Genomic DNA, 17,705 nt, shown 5'->3' on the forward strand with positions numbered 1-17,705 from the left:
AACAATTTCTCCTATATTTCTTCAAATATGTCAATACAAGGATAAAATATCACTGAAAAGACAATATATAAATATGGTACTAAGAGTAGCGAAGACATATGGACGCTTTTTTATTTTAAAATTTATACTATAGCCAGCAGCTGTATATCTGTAGCGTTGCTGGTCTGACCTGGATATTTGTGACTCCAGGTCGATCGTTTCTTATCAGAGATTGTCAATTTCTCTGATTTCATTGTTGAAACAGTTCCCGATTAAAATTGGCTAAAAAACCTCCTACCTACTATGTCATCACTATTTGAATATGATTAATGTACAATAAAATTTATGTACAATTTATAAATGTTTCGTTAATTTGCGAGTTTTCAGTGTCTCGTAATTCATCGACTTGTATAATAAAAATGCTGCATTGTTTGTAATTGGTCAGGAAGGCGCATTGGGCTTACCTGTAAGGCCTTCCTGGTATATGTATAGGTAATATATGTAAAAAATAAAACTTATTTGATTTTTAATATATGTATGTATAATTTGATATTTTCGTATGAGCATAAAATGACACAAAAGTACAAAGGATCAAAAAAAAATCGTATTGATTGTGACAGAATGCGACTTCGAGCAAGAATATACATACAATATACTTCAGAGCTGTAAACTTGGCTTAAGGCGGATAGGGTAGGTAGAGGGGTGGCTGTAGGTAATTGGACGAGATGATGTTTAATGACTTTTTAATGGGCGCCACTGGAGGGAAGGAGAGTGTTTATTTATATTAGCTCGGAGTCTGCTGCCTCTGCACAGGCATTTTCTGAAAAACTCTAACCGTATCTTACGCCGGACAAGCTCAAACGTATACGTACGTATCTACGTACCTCGACACGTCGATAAATAATTCTGATACGTCAAGGATACAATTTCGTCGGTTTTCGTTCGAAATTTTTGCAATTATCCTTCGTGAATCGAATTATAAAATTTGGTATATGCGTGTAACATTTAGATGTATGCATGCTTGCCGGCAATGCGAGTTTCACTCCGCTTCACATAATAGAAACATGTAAATCAGATAGGCTGGGTTCGGGTATAGTTTGTTCATCACATTATGTATGCGATAGGGCTTTGCCGTGCCTCAGGCGTTTCAGACAGACATGTACATATACATATATTTAATATATATATACATATATGAAATGCGCGAAAGCTCGACAAATGAACAAACGAGAGATTATATTTATTCATAATGTGTGTATGGATGTATTTTTGTGTACATAAATGTGTGTTTTTGATCGACTATTGGAATTGATATGCCTGAAACATTTTTCATAATCAAATCATTTTTAAATTGTACTAGTTTTGTTAACTAAAATTATGTATTACAATTATGTATTATGTATTACATCGTATACATGTATGAAATTTTGACATGATCAATAAAATCAGATAAAGTGCTAATTAAATTAAAAAATATATGAAAATTAGATACTAAATATTTAATATATGTATGATATCTATTAGCGTGTATTTTAACGTGTTTTATTGTAAAATACCTGTAAAATTTTCTTTATACAAGTTACTCGATTTCAAAATTTGTAGATAGTTTCACAGATTTCATTTTTTCAACTACTTTTTCTGACTTAATAATTTTACAATGATCATATAATAAAAACTGATCATATAACGATAAGATGAAGATGTACGTAGTGGAGCATAAAAATCAATATACAATAAGAACTTACAACTACAAAATGGCGTAATAATTGATTTCACTTTGATATCGCCTTTGAAGTGTTCATTGAAAGATACTCTTCATTGCATTCTTTTATCTGAATCAAAGAAAAAGAAAAGATAAATTGACAATTTATTACGATAAATAAACACTTAGAAATAAGCACGAATATGTATAATCATTTATATAATTATTGAGACAAAATAAGAAAATATAAATTTCGTTTGCATTTTATGAAACGTAAATCTTGCTAGAAGATCAAATATATGTTTATATATTTGATCTTTCTGTTTAGTGGCTTTAAAAGTATATATTCATAAGAGTTCATAATATAAATTTTACATTACATGAATACTTATTGAATTAGTTAAAGTTTCATTAAATCTTTACTCCAAGTCTTAGATGTAAATTTAACTGGAAAATGCACATCGGTGAGTATGATTTCAAGCCTATCATATCCACTTACATAAATCTTATTAAGCTGGCAGTAAATTCTACAGTCGCTGACCGAGTGTTATAACAATATTACGGATGCGGTGCATCCGCTCTAAAATCGCCAGACAAATTGAACTACAGATTAACGGACGGCTGCTTTAAATGCAATTCTCATCTTCTCGAATGATAGATTGCACATCAGATGACGGGTAACCTTTCGATGTGCACAGATGCAATTATTAAAATGGTAATTATTAAAATTGAGTTGGATCTTTCAGGTGAGTTTAATAAGGCAAGATTCGATAAGTTCCGAATCTTGCCTTATTAAACTCGCCAGAAAGATCCAACTCAATTTTAATACTTGCATCTGTGCACATCGAAAGGTTACTCGTCATCTGATGTGCAATCTATCATTCGAGAAGATGAGAATTGCATTTAAAGCAGCCGTCCGTTAATCTGTAGTTCAATTTGTCTGGGGATTTTAGAGCGGATGCACCAAACCCCAATATACATATAGATACTGTCGAATATTACGTTTACATATTGTTTCAATTGTTACAATTTTTTACAAATTTTCGATATACAAAGTCTAAAAAGTTTATACCCATAAAAATCAAGCCACTCACTAATGCAATTGTTAGTTTTTTTATTTGTATTTGAAGAATGGACCTCTAAATATTTTTTATTGTATTTAAGCTGGCGTGTTTCCCCAATAATAATACAGTGAACAATATTGACGACACGTGACGAACGCGTGCCTCGTATTATCCAAAAGTGCGTTGCACTATGTAAAGCCCTATCATTACCACGTCAAAATATTGTGACAAAGAAACGTGCATTGCATTCAAAGTTCACAACTGGTTCAATCAGTGGACGTATAATTTGGATATGAGCACTTCACACAGAGCAATCAATGTTGACCGCCCACTTTTCACAGTTGTAAACGCACCATGAAAAAACACCACAATTAGCATATTCTATAATGCCTTTGTTCATTTATATAAAAGAGAAAAAATTGGCTCTTAAAGTGTGACGAACGCCACGTTTGATTGTGTGAAGTATTGTATCGGTTTATACAATAAATAAGAATTGTAATGATTTTTATACTAAATTGTATTGTTCTGAAATATACCGAATAGTAATGGTGTTCGTACTTTTTGGTTCGTGAAATATTAAATACACTGTTCGACAAATGACGACTTTGATAACTAGCTTACCTCGATAAAATAAACGAATTTTTGTTATTAATCCAGAAGAATAGTAGAAATATGATTTTTCTAAGTGGATTTTTATTTAATTCTCATATAAAGATAATTTAATATATTATCCCTATTAATTCAATTCAGATTCGTGTAAATACGAGTAAACACTAGTACGAGCTTTTTGCTCGCAATTTTACCGATTTAAAGTTCAGCACACTTCCAATTAACCATTTTAAACGAAAACAAAAAATAGTGTGATCAGAACACTATCTCAATAAACATGTTTCAATAGAAAACACTCAATATAAAATAGTAATAACAGTGGGAAAAAATCCCAAGTGAAAATACGTACTTTTGACTTTTGATTTGAACAGGACGACTACTTAGAGAGATTTGAAAGCTGAAAAGTACTACAAATGGAAGATAAAATACCCGACTATAGATTCCAATATTTATTTTGAACAGGAAATTGACAGATATTGAGACATCGACCGAACAACACCAATATATAGAAAAATGGCGCGATTTAAAAACACACATATCTCTGAATCTCGAGCCAATCAACATTTTTTATTACCAGATTCGTGTTTACTGGGCATAGATCTATACGAAAAGTTATATCTCGTCTCTGAACCATTAACAGTGGTATTAAGAAAATTACATTCACGCTTTCATGATGGATATATGTAATATATAAGTGAGATCGTATATAAATCTGCAAAATGTGAAATGGCAAAGTTTTGTGTGCGAGAGGGAGGAAGAGGCGAGCTATGGAAACTGTTATGATGGAAAAATTGGAAAAGCGGGTCGTAAAGTAAAAAACCACAGGAAACGAGAGCGGCATTAAAAATGCGACCAAAAAAAGGCTTTGATGGTAAAAAAAATGTTTTGTAGCTTTTTACGCGTAAAAAATAATTAATGAAGCCACCTTTGACGTTAGGAGGGTCACAGGACGGTGGGGATATTCATAATGGCCAGTGAGGACTTTCTACTACACCGTGTTCGGAAAATTTCTGTTTTTTTTTTCAACCTACCTTTGACGTCACGAACGTCGATAAATTCGTTATGCAACGTAGAACAGAGTTGAATGTAATTCAATATCTATACGTTTCGAAATTTCGATAATTTTTTATGCTGAAAAGTAATTAACCCTTTGTATGAAAGTACATATGTATGTCTGAAATATATCATATTTTTAGTGTGCTTTGTTTTCTATTTAGTGTTTATAAGATATAATTCAATTTCGTTTCATATTCATTATAAAGACATAAATTTTTGTATTGTATAATTGAAGACTAAAATTTTACACTGTTCGACAAATTACGACTTTTTTTTTGGTTCAGAGACAAGATATGACTTTTCTTATAGATCTTTGTTGAGTGAACACGAATCTGGTAATAAAAAATGTTAATTGGCTCGAGATTAGGAGATATGTGTTTTTTAAACCGTGCGATTTTTCTATGTCTTGGTGTTGTTCGGTCGATGTCTCAAAATCTGTCAATTTTCTGTTCAAAATGAATATTGGAATCTATAGTCGGGTATTTTATCTTTTATTTGTAGTACTTTTCGGCTTTCAAATCTCTCTAAGTAGTAGTCCAGTTCAAATCAAAAGTCAAAAGTACGTAAATTTTATTTGGGATTTTTTCCCACTGTTAATACTATAGTATTTTCTATTGAAAGATGTTTATTGGGATAGTGTTCTGGCCACACTATTTCAAACACTTATTTTTCCATGTATTGCTTTGGTTAAAATTTTCCCTCGCCTTGTCATATCCATCATCTTCATCATATTATTTATTATTTATTTTAATCTAACATGTACACTCGCCTTTACAGATCGCTCCAAAGCGACGAGTGTACTAATACAGTACAATGATACTATTAATATGTACAAGCGTGTTATACAATACGAATTCATACAAACATCATCCACTGTGACATGTATGGAGAAATTTTTGCAGCATTTTATTATATAAATTGGCGAACCACAAGACGCAAGAGATTGGAAAGGAGATACCAATTTACAAGAACCGTTTCAATAAAAATCAGAAAAATTGGCGAACTCTGAAAGAAAACGATCGACCTGAAGTCACAAACCAAGCTCTGGCCAACAGCTACTAGTGGAAATCGAACCATGACCACTCCACTCGAAAGCATGATATGCTAAAAATTAGTCCACGCTGATGGTCATATGTTTGTCTTTCAATCTCTTCTGATTATCTTCAAACATATATTTACGTATAATTACATTGTCGTTTGCATTCACCTGGTTTTATATATCACCATTAGTAATATTATTTTTCAAGCACATCGGAATGTTAGATCTAAAACCATACTCGCTCTGTCTTAATTAAATTCTTCGATTTATTTACATCTTCTTCTTGCCAGCAAATATCTTTGATATAAATAACCATTAACTTTATTTGGCAAGTAGTATTTTTCATATTTGATTTAATCATTACATCTCAATGTATAATGTAGGTTGAACACTGAAAATCTGTAGTTGTGATTTAATCATAACATATCAATGTTTTCATTGAATCGCACACTATAAAAATCTAAATCAAATTTTGTAAATATTATTGAAGAAATATTGTCAGAATCCTTCTCGAAAAGATCTTCAATGAAGAATATAGTTTTCGCTATGCTCAAATGTTTAAAATATATAAAATATAAATATTCGTTCCGTATCGTAACTTCACCTTTGAAACACTCTGTACTCACCTGATATTTTATGTGATTTGCTTCTTTTGCAACTGGGAAAAAACATACTTATCAAAGCAGCCGTTTTCCCGTTTTTCCGTTTTTTTTTTTTTGTAAAAATGTAAAAGCATTTTTCACCATGAAACGTTCAAAAATTAATTGAGGCACTTAAAATACGGCTACGGTCCTAATGTACTCTTCAAAGTAAAACATCGTTTTAATAAAACCGTTTATGTATTCGTACACTCATTATGCTCGATGAATATTTTACAAGCACTCGAAAACCATGTATGATTTACACATATAATACAAAAGTACGAACGTTTTTACTTTACTTTTAATCACATCAAAATAATAGCAACACTGGTACTTTTCCAAATACCTTAAACGTATCGTAAGCAAATACGAATACTTATCTTTTAACATCATCATCATCATTATCATTCACCATCATATCATTCGTTTCTGTTCTAAGCAAAATTCATGCACGAAACTCCACCAATTTTTCTTATTTCGTCCACTCATTTTACTTGTGATTTTCTTGAAAACCTTTTACACTTTTTGGACCCCATTCCAACTGACATTTTATCATAATGTCGTCCATTTTTCTAGCTATATTTTATTTTTATTCAATCAATCATGCAACAGATAATGTCTTAACAGATTACTCCACTGCGAAGAGTACACTACACAGATTAAAAATTATTATTAATTCTATATAAGGTACATAATTACATGTATATTAACATAACATCTTTGGTTAAACATTGTACAGAAGTATTATCGATTAACAACCACAGAGACATCTATGTACAAATCTGCAGTATTTATACAAATCATCGAAAATCGAGATTCTGAATAACTCGAATTTTTGCCAGACAGTGATGCCAATTTGTTGGAACCATTTCGATGGAATCGGCTAAATTGCCAAACTCTGATTAGAAACGTTCGACCTTGGTGTCAATATATTCAAGGTCTGGCCAGCAGCACACAACAGGGATAGAACCCATGACGACAAAATTTAAAGCATCACATACGAACCATCTATGCATGTTGCTGGTTGACTATAACTCACCCATTGCCATTTCAATCACTACATCATCTATTCTTGTCACATTTCACACTCATTTGTTCCGTTTCCTGTACATCATTCCATACTTCTTTGTGTAACATTCTGGAATTCAATTAAGTTTCAGTTCCATGACAAATGTACAAAAGTTAATTAGGTACATATAAAAAATAAACATCGAAAAAGAATTCGCGTTTGTAGAAAATCACCCTTCTGTACGTTTCCTTTTCCTTTGATACACAAACTTAAATAGTAATATTCATATTATACTTTTTTCGTTTGAAATTTTCTTGTATGAAACTACTCGACTATCTCAAGTTTCATATCCATATATTGATTGACAAAACACGCCGAAATCTTTCTTCTTTCATTTAAACATACATATGTACATACGATAGTTAATAAAGTATTCATAATGTATGCATTATAATGGTATGTGCTGAATGTGTGTGTTCTAGTTTAGTCTAAGCGTGCTGGTTACATTATGCGGTTTGCGTTTAGTTGCCTTTTGGTTTAGGGAAACCTTTTATATGAGAGGAGGGTAAGGAGGGATATAGCCATGGCTGTCGGTTACAGCCAAGTCGACGGATGGATCTACTCTCATATGCAAGGTGGCTTTTAGCCCTCTAATTGGCTAGCTTTTAAGTTTTACCCGGCGAAGCTTTCGCCGAGCTTTTCGAAGCCCACGCCCTCGCAAAACTTTAGCAGCACGTGAGCATACCATCTAGGGTTTTCTCTGTAAACCACTTTTAAAACTGAGCTTTGAGCTTTTAAAACACCGCCGAAAAAAATCGTCAATATAGGGGTGTATCTACGGTAAGCTTACGTACAAGATAATTGTTTGGTTTATTTTTTTTCTTCTATTACTTAAATGTGAATTAGAGTTGGATATTTGATACGGCACTATATAGAACGAATTGCTGCGTTTTTTTCTTCTTTACATTTAAATATTATATTCCTTCTTACGACAATAATTTACTTATTTAGTCACTATAGCGTTTACACACGTCTCATCTTCTACATTTTATTTTCTCTTCGTGAGACTTCTCATTCTCTTGCTATAGTAAGGGTAGTACGCCTGTTCGATTTGACTGCATTGTGATGCAAACTTTTTGAATTATTAATTTGATATTCGTTCTTGGCATGATCAGAAGACCAAGTCGCAGTATTTTAATACACCATACACTTAGGATTATGTATGTATAAATGTATTTTCGTTTTTATATACATACATACATACATATGTTTATATTTATTTTTCCTTCTCTTTTTTCATTTATTAGAAATTTCCTTCTTTGTTATTTTTTTTCTATTATTTGTAATTATTATTATTATCCGCTATTAAATATATAGCTTATTATTTTTATGATTGTGTTAAATGTGTTGTTTGTTTATATATGTATGTATATGTTTTGCTTTTGTCATGTCTAATTTCTTTAGTTATTTTTTTGTTTCTTTTCTGTTATATTTTTGACCATTGTGGCGCATTAGGAATTTCTGTAATGCTACAATGGTCCAAACTGTAATTAAATAAATTTAAAATATTAACTCTTTTGATTTTCAATTTGATTGTAATTATATTTGGTATTATTTTCATTAATTGAAAAATACTTATAGCTAAACAAATTTATTAAGCTAAAACTATTTTTTTTTTATTTTGATTCCAAATTTTAATTCCAGTTAAATGTGGTTTATATGTATTTTTACATACCTCCTTTACGTTTCACGTGGCATTCGTGTCAGTGGTCATTTTTATCTCTTATCCGATCGTTTTCATACTTTGCCATATTGCTCATTTTGGTCATCAATACACGTTAATGTATCGTCTGCCATTACGTTGGAGATAAAATATCGTATACAACGCGTTTTTAAAACGGAGAAAGTAAATCTTCCTGACGTTTAACAAGCGTTGTTTAACAAGGCGTAAACTGTTCGCCATGACACGGCATTATCAGATTTTAATTGTTTAAACGCCTATAATTCACTCTATATTTTATGAAATTTGCTTTATTGGTTCTCGTTATCTCTAATATATAAATATTTATAGTTTTAACTCTCATATGTATATATAAATTTCAAATTTGGCGTGTAGCTTCCTGTATGGTAATACACGATATATATTGATTTTTGGCCAAATATGTCAGATTTGACATTTCACGGCTAAAAGTATATCTCTTCACTGGGTTTTATCTGCGAGATTGTTAATATGATTTACAATAAGCTTACATACATTTAGTTTTTTTTACAATAAACTTACATACATACATACATCACATACAATTATTTTTAGTTATCAGCTGATTTATTAATATAGCTTTTGTTTGGTTCGTTCAGTTAAGTGTCCTAGACTTAAACTTATTAAAACTATTATTCATGTGCTTTGTCTTAAGAATAAAAATAATATATAGATAAATAAATAAATAAATAATGCGATCGCCTTTATTCCCACTTGGTTGACTGTTCGCAAAAATACTTATACGTAATAATTGTATAGACAAGACATGTTTTTACGTTCCAGGCCGCCTATACGGCTACATGACGAAACTGCTCCATCACATAAAGTTGTTCGGTCTCTCGTAGTCTCTCGTCTCTTCTTCCAGCTCTCGTATTAACAACGTCGTACTTTCTTCTCTACACACCCACTCTTATTTTTCGACTTGGGGTGGTTCTAAAAATTTCCCTGATTAAATGTGACGGCAACTTTTTAATTTCAATATTTTTTCATACTGAGACTAAACATGTCATTTTAAATTTCACTCATCAAAAGGTGAATGCTTTAATTTGAATCTAAAAATATACATAAATAGCTAATACGTAATGTCCATTAATAATAATTTTTAACAATACAATGGTTTGTATCATACATATTCTCCTAATATCATAGCCTCCTAAATAAATACAATGTCAGATTTACAACTAAGTACCTTTAAGATTTTTTAACGTATCCTCATACATTTTATTTGTCATTAAACAATTATTCAAATGATGTCATTATTGTAATTATTCAAATTATTCAAAAATATATTTCAAAATAATTATTTAAATTTTGAAATATATTTTTTGCATGAAAAACACATGATTATTTTTTTCTGTAACAATAATAATTCTATTATTGTTTCATTTTCAGAAACTAATTAAACTTATAATCGATTTTTATTTAACATCGACTTAAATTTTCCAACTCAGTTATTTAACATCGACTTAAAATCGTTTGTAACTAATCAAGTCAATTATATGTATAAAAACAAATTAATTTGAATTTTTTATTATTGTTTGATATTCATGTACCGAAAAATATGTATATGTAATATATAACGATAGTTATATGTATATACCTACTAGATATAAGTTTTTGTTACAATCTAATATGTATGTATTTAAACGTATTAGAATATTATTTTATTTTATACAGGTATACACCCATTTTTTTAACACGACATCTATTGCCAACATTGTATTATTCAAGGCTATTATTGTTAACATTGTATTATTCATTGTATTATTGTCAACATATGTAAGTATTATTCTAGGCCAATTACAAAAATCGATCATGAAACATTACAATCATCAATAAACACACTATGAGACGCTCTAAACTAAATTTTTGCGAGAAAGGATTGCCGATTTGTTGGAACCGTTTGCAATGAAAGCAGGTAAATTCATTGAAGATGAAAATTCTAAAAGGAAACGACCGACCTTGGAGTCACATATCCAAGGTCTGGCCAGCAACAAAGCAAACAAACAAAGTGTCAAAAAGTGACTTTCAGACATATTTACTTAAAAATTAGTAGGAACATTTACCTTTCAATAAGAGTTATTCGATAATTGTACGATAAGATTAAGATTTACATATGTGTGTAAGACCATAAAGAGTATTTTTGTGAATACATATGCATCATATATACAAATTATTTATTTTTATTTAGAGGCTTTGAGAAGCTGCATGTACAGAGCGAAGATAAGACGCGCCCTTTCGTTTTGTTTTTACCACGCGGGGGTGTTGCTGAAGCCGGGGGTGGTTTTCCCCTCTCTTGCTCCCCTTACCATTGCCACACACTCCCCAGTTTGTCTTCCTCCCTATATTCTCAACTTGTAGCTAGTAATTTCTTTACTTATTAACCATAAAGTCAACTTTACGTTCATAATGTGCGCTCAGCATATGTACATACATATGTACGTATGTACGTCCGCCTCGCCTAACTAACTAACTAGCATTTCACATCTTAAACTCGGGATAAATTAGCAAGACTTACTACGGCATAACATTGGAAACAGTGTAGACTCATATTTGAACCATTAAAGCATTAAAATCTGATACTTGACTCGCCTCGAACCGACTGAAAGTAGATTCAAAGTAGATAAGTAACCTTTCCATACAAATTACAAAAAAATACTTTTTTCAAATATAAACATAAATATTATTCTGGAAAATACGTGTAATATTTTTTTAATATTAAACAGTAAAATGTCTAAAAATTGAAATAAGTTTAATTCAGTTTGTGACCGTCAAATTCGATATATTATCTTAGAGTATTTTAACTTTGACAGTAGACGAGTTTTAAAATTGGTCGGAGCTCTTTGAAGGTTTTTGCCTAACTTTCATCTGTCCGGAAAACGCTGGGAAATGTCTGTTAGTATAATAATAGTTGGTAAGCATCAAGTAGATACGTTTATTGACCATGATATAAATAAAACGTACAACATAATGAACGGTGACAAACTCTGATTCTATTTTTAAAATTCTCACGTTTCAGCGATTTTTGTATCTCGTCGGAATAAAATCAGGTTATAGTAGAACCAGGAGCCTCTAAATCTGTATATGTATGACAGCATTTCAATGAAGCCTGAATATTTTATTATAAAGCATGCATATAGCACGTAATATGTACATCGTTCAATATGCACATTCGTTTCTTATGCAGATTTGTTGAATTGGTAGTCGATTAAATTTAAACTAGTTAATTGCTTACTGCTAAACACCTAATCGGCAATGTAAAATTGAACGCAACTGAAATATGTAGTATAAATGGTTAACGGGTACGGGGTGTGCGATACTAACGCGATTAAACCATAACAAGTATTGACCTGGTTCGGTTTCGACGGCGACGCAATCCGCGCCATTCGTCGATCAAATTAGATAATTAGCGTGATATGCATGTATGTAATTATATGTGGGAATGATATATGTGCTTTCGGTTATGTATATTAAAATTAGTAATGCATTCTGTGATGTGTGCACGTCGACGGATGCGTTTGTGTATATGTAAAGTGTTTTTCAGTTGTGTGTAGGCAGCGGCTGTCGGCGGTGAAGGCTGTGCGGGAGATGAGGTTGCCGCGGGGGATGTTGCCGCTGTTAAAGGGGGTGGTTGGGTGGTTCGGTGGGTGGTCGGGTGGGTGGTTGTGGGGGGTGTGCTGCGCCCGCCGGGGTTACCCTGACAACGGACGCGTAGCTCCGACTACACCCCTGGACAATCTCGCTATATCAATACAGCACACCAACATTTTCCGAATTATTTTGGAATTAATTAAATCTTTATTCTAATATTGTTCTAGTCGAAAATATTAATTGTAATCTGTAAAATGCGCCTAAATATTGATATATAACGGTAAATGAAATAAATTTGATATTTTCGGTTTTTTTACAAGGTTCTTCTGTTTCACTTCGCTAACGATTGAGCTAAGTTTCCTACAAGGATTGTAAATAGGTTTTTGAGCTCTTTTTCCTATTATGCTGTAGATTAACATTAGAATAATATAATACTATGATTACTAACCAAATTAAATTAAATTGTAAAATAGAAATTGATCAGTAGATCAGTAGCTATTAAAATAGATATAAGATGTAATGTGAACATCATTTCGTAATATTAAAAAGGATTTAATAATCAAAATCAAGTTTCCTACAGTCTTCCGATCGTTTTGAAACTTTGCCATTTTGCACGGTTTGTTCAACAATGTAAATTTAAATCAAATCTGATTCGAGTTCGATGGTGAAAAATAATCGTAATAGACACGTTTAAAAATGCAAAAATTATGGACATCTTGACGTTTAGTGGTCGGTAACCTTATTTTTTATTTTTTATTTTTACATAGATATATACCAGGAAGGCTTGACAGGAAGACCCCAATGCACCTTCCTGGACAATTAATTACAAACAATGCAGCATTTTATTATTACATTAATCACTGTATTTCCAGAAGCTGAAGAACACGAAATAACAATTATTTAATTAATTAACCCATTGAGACATCTATGGATTTTAGATTTGTACTTAATTTTTACAAATTGTACATAAAATAAATACAGAAGATTTGTGACAACAGGAAAGATGATTTTTTGCCAATTTTGAGGAACCGTTTCAACAATGATCAGATAAAATTGGCAAACTCTTATAAGAAACGATCGATTTGGAGTTGAAAATACCCTCAAATCTAACCAGCAGTATAGCGGATCGAACCCACTGATCACATGGTGCTAAACATAAACGCTAACATTCTATATACGCTATATTCCGTTAGTTACAGACATTACTAAGAAACTAACCAATAGATTCTATGACAGAATTACTAATAACCATACTAACATTTGTGAAGAGTCTCAGTGATTACCATAGGCCAGCGCGACCCTGCGCCATTCATTGTTCATTGTTCGCCGTGCATTATTCATTTTTATGGTGAACCTTTTTTTTGCTCTCTAGCTTTGTAGTTTGCTCTGTTTCCTGAAAAATAGACCCAAAACGCCCTATTTCCTGGAAAAAGCACCACGCCTATCTCTGGTGATTACAACAAAATATCTATACTCTTCAGGTATAAACACAGATTACCTAAACACAATTTGCTTTAGATCGTCGACTTAAGATAGTCTTTAAATAATATTATGTATGAGATGTAAATATGATGAGCATTTATAAGAATTGTAAATAGGTTTTTGAGCTCTGTTTTGTATTATGCTGTACATTAACATTATGAATAATATAATACTATGATATCTAACAAAATTAAATTAAAATTGTAAAATATAAAATGATCAGTAGATCAGTAGCTATTAAAATAGATATAAGATGTGCTGTGAAAATAATTTAGTATTAATAAAAAGCATTTAAAAATCAAAAAAAATATTGTGGTTATCAAAATTTTCAATCAATTTGATTTGCAAAAGCTAGAGACACGTATTTTGGGCATATATTTTTGTCAACTTTAGCATTTTCATTTTGAATTTTAGCTTTTTAGGGCATTAAAAATGTTCAATGTTAGCGTCTATTTAGCATATATTTTTATGAAGAGTTTAATTTTAAATAATAAACAATTTCGATGAATTTAAATAAAATTTATACAATTTAAAGATAACACAGCAATTATAAAATAATAGAAAAATTCAAAAATGTTTTGTAATTAAAATTGCAAAGAAAAAAACATGAATATTAAAAAACAAACATGTAGCATATTTCTACAGATTCTTTTTTGAGATTCGTGCGACGATCGATAACAATTATATTGTATTTACTAAAATGCCTTTCAGCATCCACACTATTGACGGGACACCAAATAGACTTTAGATCTGCACAACCAAACTCTTCATATTTAATTTTGTTGCCATCAATAATAACAATATATTCGGCGTGACTTCACTATTTACATTATCTATTAATTGTCTAAAAAATTGCTGATATCCTTCCAAACATTGAGCTTCTGTTAATACATTAAACAATGGCAGGTTTTTAAAAAACAAAACTATTTCTTTAACATTAATATTAGATTCTGTACCTGCCACAGATGGATTGAATAGTTCACTCAATGTTCGGAGGAATAGATTTGTCTCATTTAGTCTTGAATGCGATTCTACATAGTTTTAAGACGCTTTTTTAAGCAACCTTTTGGATACACAGCTCCAACTGTCTTCTTTTGTTTCCAGTAGTAGACAAAAGCAGTTGCTTGATTTCGACAGGAAAAACATTGTCTATGGTAAACTGCAAGCTCTGTTTTATCCCCTCAATTTCTTCACATGATAAATGGGCAAAGGGATAGGAAGACCATTCTTAATTGTCTATTAATTTTATAAACTTCACTTTTATTTGTTATTTTAGCATCTATTCGCATATTTTACGAATTTATCATCTATTAGCATCTATTGAGTATTTAAGGCAAAATGCCCAAAATACGTGTCTCAAACATTACACTACATTGGTAAAAAGATGAATTTCACATTTGACGGAAATTTTTAATATTTTCAGCATTTTAAATGTAAAATAATATAGTAGAAATGTATGAGAGGGCCGCCGCAAAGTGAGGGCGGCACTCTCCTCAGAGCGAATGTTTTATTGATCATCCTAAACACACACACACGTGCTCGGAACGCGCGTGTGCCGTCTGCCAACAACGTGCAAGAAGTGCTCGTTACGTGCACACATCGCAATTATCACGTCACTGACACTATCATTGTACTCTCCCTGCACTGCACTTTTTCCCAGAAAAATTACGGAAAAATCGCATTGAAATTGTATACATATTCACAACGGAAGCCCGTATAAATTCTTTAATGATTTCCCTTTTGAATATTTTATAAATACGTAAGTGAATTATAATAGGTATATACATATGTAGATATATAAAAATGTTATGTATTTGATTTTGATTTTTAAACGCTTTTTACTATCACTAAATTAGGTTCACTATACATCTTATATCTATTTTTATAGCTACTGATCTACTGATCATTTTCTATATTACAATTTTAATTTAATTTGGTTAGTAATCATAGTGTTATATTATTCTGATGTTAATGTACAGCATAATAGGAAAAATAGCTCAAAAACCTATTTACAATTCTTATAAATGCTCATAATAAATCTAATACATTATATTAATTAAAGACCCTCTTAAGTAGACGATCTAAAGCAGATTGTGTAGTAGGTAATCTGTGTTTATCCCCGAAGGGTAGGCACATTTAGTTGTAAACACCGAGACTCTTCACAAGTGTGTTAGTATGATTATTAGTGATTTTTTTGTTTCTGATTTTGAAATGCTTTTTATTATTACGAAATTATGTTCACAATACATCTTATATCTATTTTTATAGCTACTGATCTACTGATCATTTTCTATTTTACAATTTTAATTAGTAATCGTAGTATTATATTATTTTAATGTTAATGTACAGCATAGTAGGAAAAATAGCTCAAAAACCTATTTACAATTCTGATAAATGCTCAAAATACATCTAATATATAATAATAATTATAGACTCTCTAAATTCGACTATCCAAAGCAGATTGTGCTTAGGTAATCTGTGTTTATACCCGAAGGGTAGAGACATTAAGTTGTAAACACCGAGAATCTTCACAAGTGTGTTAGTATGATTATTAGTGATTCAGTCATAGAATCTACTGGTTTGTTTGTTAGTAATGTCTGTAGCTAACGGAATATTATTTATGGCATGCAGTTTTTTCAAGTTAGTATATATGGGTGTGTTATAAATTATTTGTGTTTTTATGTATGTTAATATGTACATTAGTACTCAAGGAATCTCTCAACGATTTTGTTTTCAAAATAATTACGATAACATTAAAAAAATGACGATTTCAAAATAACTCTTCCCCCATAAAAACATCCATTGCGAGCGTGGTGTGTTTTGTATGGAGACATGGGAAGGAAACGACGACTAGAGATTGCAATACCGGTATACCGGTAAATCGATAAAATATCGCCATCGGTAAATACCGGTAAGTTTACTGGTAATTACCGGATACTATTTTATTGCAAATTAAGTACATAAATACGCATTTAATTGCATAATATTACATTCCATTAAAAGTCGATTCAAATGGTGTATTTGTGGATTAGGTTGCTTAGAATGTCCAGTATTAAATGTGGCAATTTTAAATTTATAAATTCACTGGAAACACAGACCAACCAAATGGTAGTAAATGCGATCAGGAAATCGTAATTAATGCGGTAATGTTTTTAGGAAAGTAATTCACGATTTTTTTTCGCAATTACCAGTTTATACCGCTATTCCGGTAGTAGGAAAAATCATTTACCGTTTACCGACTTATGAAATTTGAAGGTAAATTGCAATCCCTAACGACGACTTTGAATTCACGCTTATCAGTCAAAACTTATCGTAATAGATCCAAACAAACTTCAATATGTGAATATTAAGCATTTATTTTTTCTACTATTCTCAAAAAAAAAAAGATCCATTGGTTGGAGGCATAGGACATTGTTTAAAATGAATGATTTTTTTTATTTAACGTTCCCTTGATATGGCAAAAGTTTTCCACTAGGTCAGTTGATGAAAATCCAAAATTCGAATTTTTCGTTCCTGGAAAAGATTCAAGTCAATTTTTCAGCCACTTACATAATTTATTCAAATGTGTTTTAGGAATCAGTACACACTTTATTAATATGTATATTGATTCCCACCTCAAAAAAATGTTATTCACAAAAGTGGTATAAGCAATTACTTTCATGTCACGACTCCCTAAATCTGAAAGAATTAATTCCCGACTCCTAAAAATTTTTTTTTCTAGTTAAAAGGTTTATTTGGCAGTAATTATTACAATTATAATACACATATTTATAT

At 31.1% G+C, this 17,705-nt stretch overlaps 1 protein-coding gene across 1 annotated transcript in view; it reads right to left on the reverse strand.

Annotated features, from left to right (window-relative positions):
• LOC143912393 (uncharacterized) overlaps window positions 1-17,705 on the reverse strand; it is a 57,729-nt gene that overhangs the window by 39,318 nt on the left and 706 nt on the right. The window lies entirely within an intron of this gene.

This window comes from Arctopsyche grandis, chromosome 5 (assembly GCF_051622035.1).
Source record: "Arctopsyche grandis isolate Sample6627 chromosome 5, ASM5162203v2, whole genome shotgun sequence".
Classification (NCBI taxonomy): domain Eukaryota; kingdom Metazoa; phylum Arthropoda; class Insecta; order Trichoptera; family Hydropsychidae; genus Arctopsyche; species Arctopsyche grandis.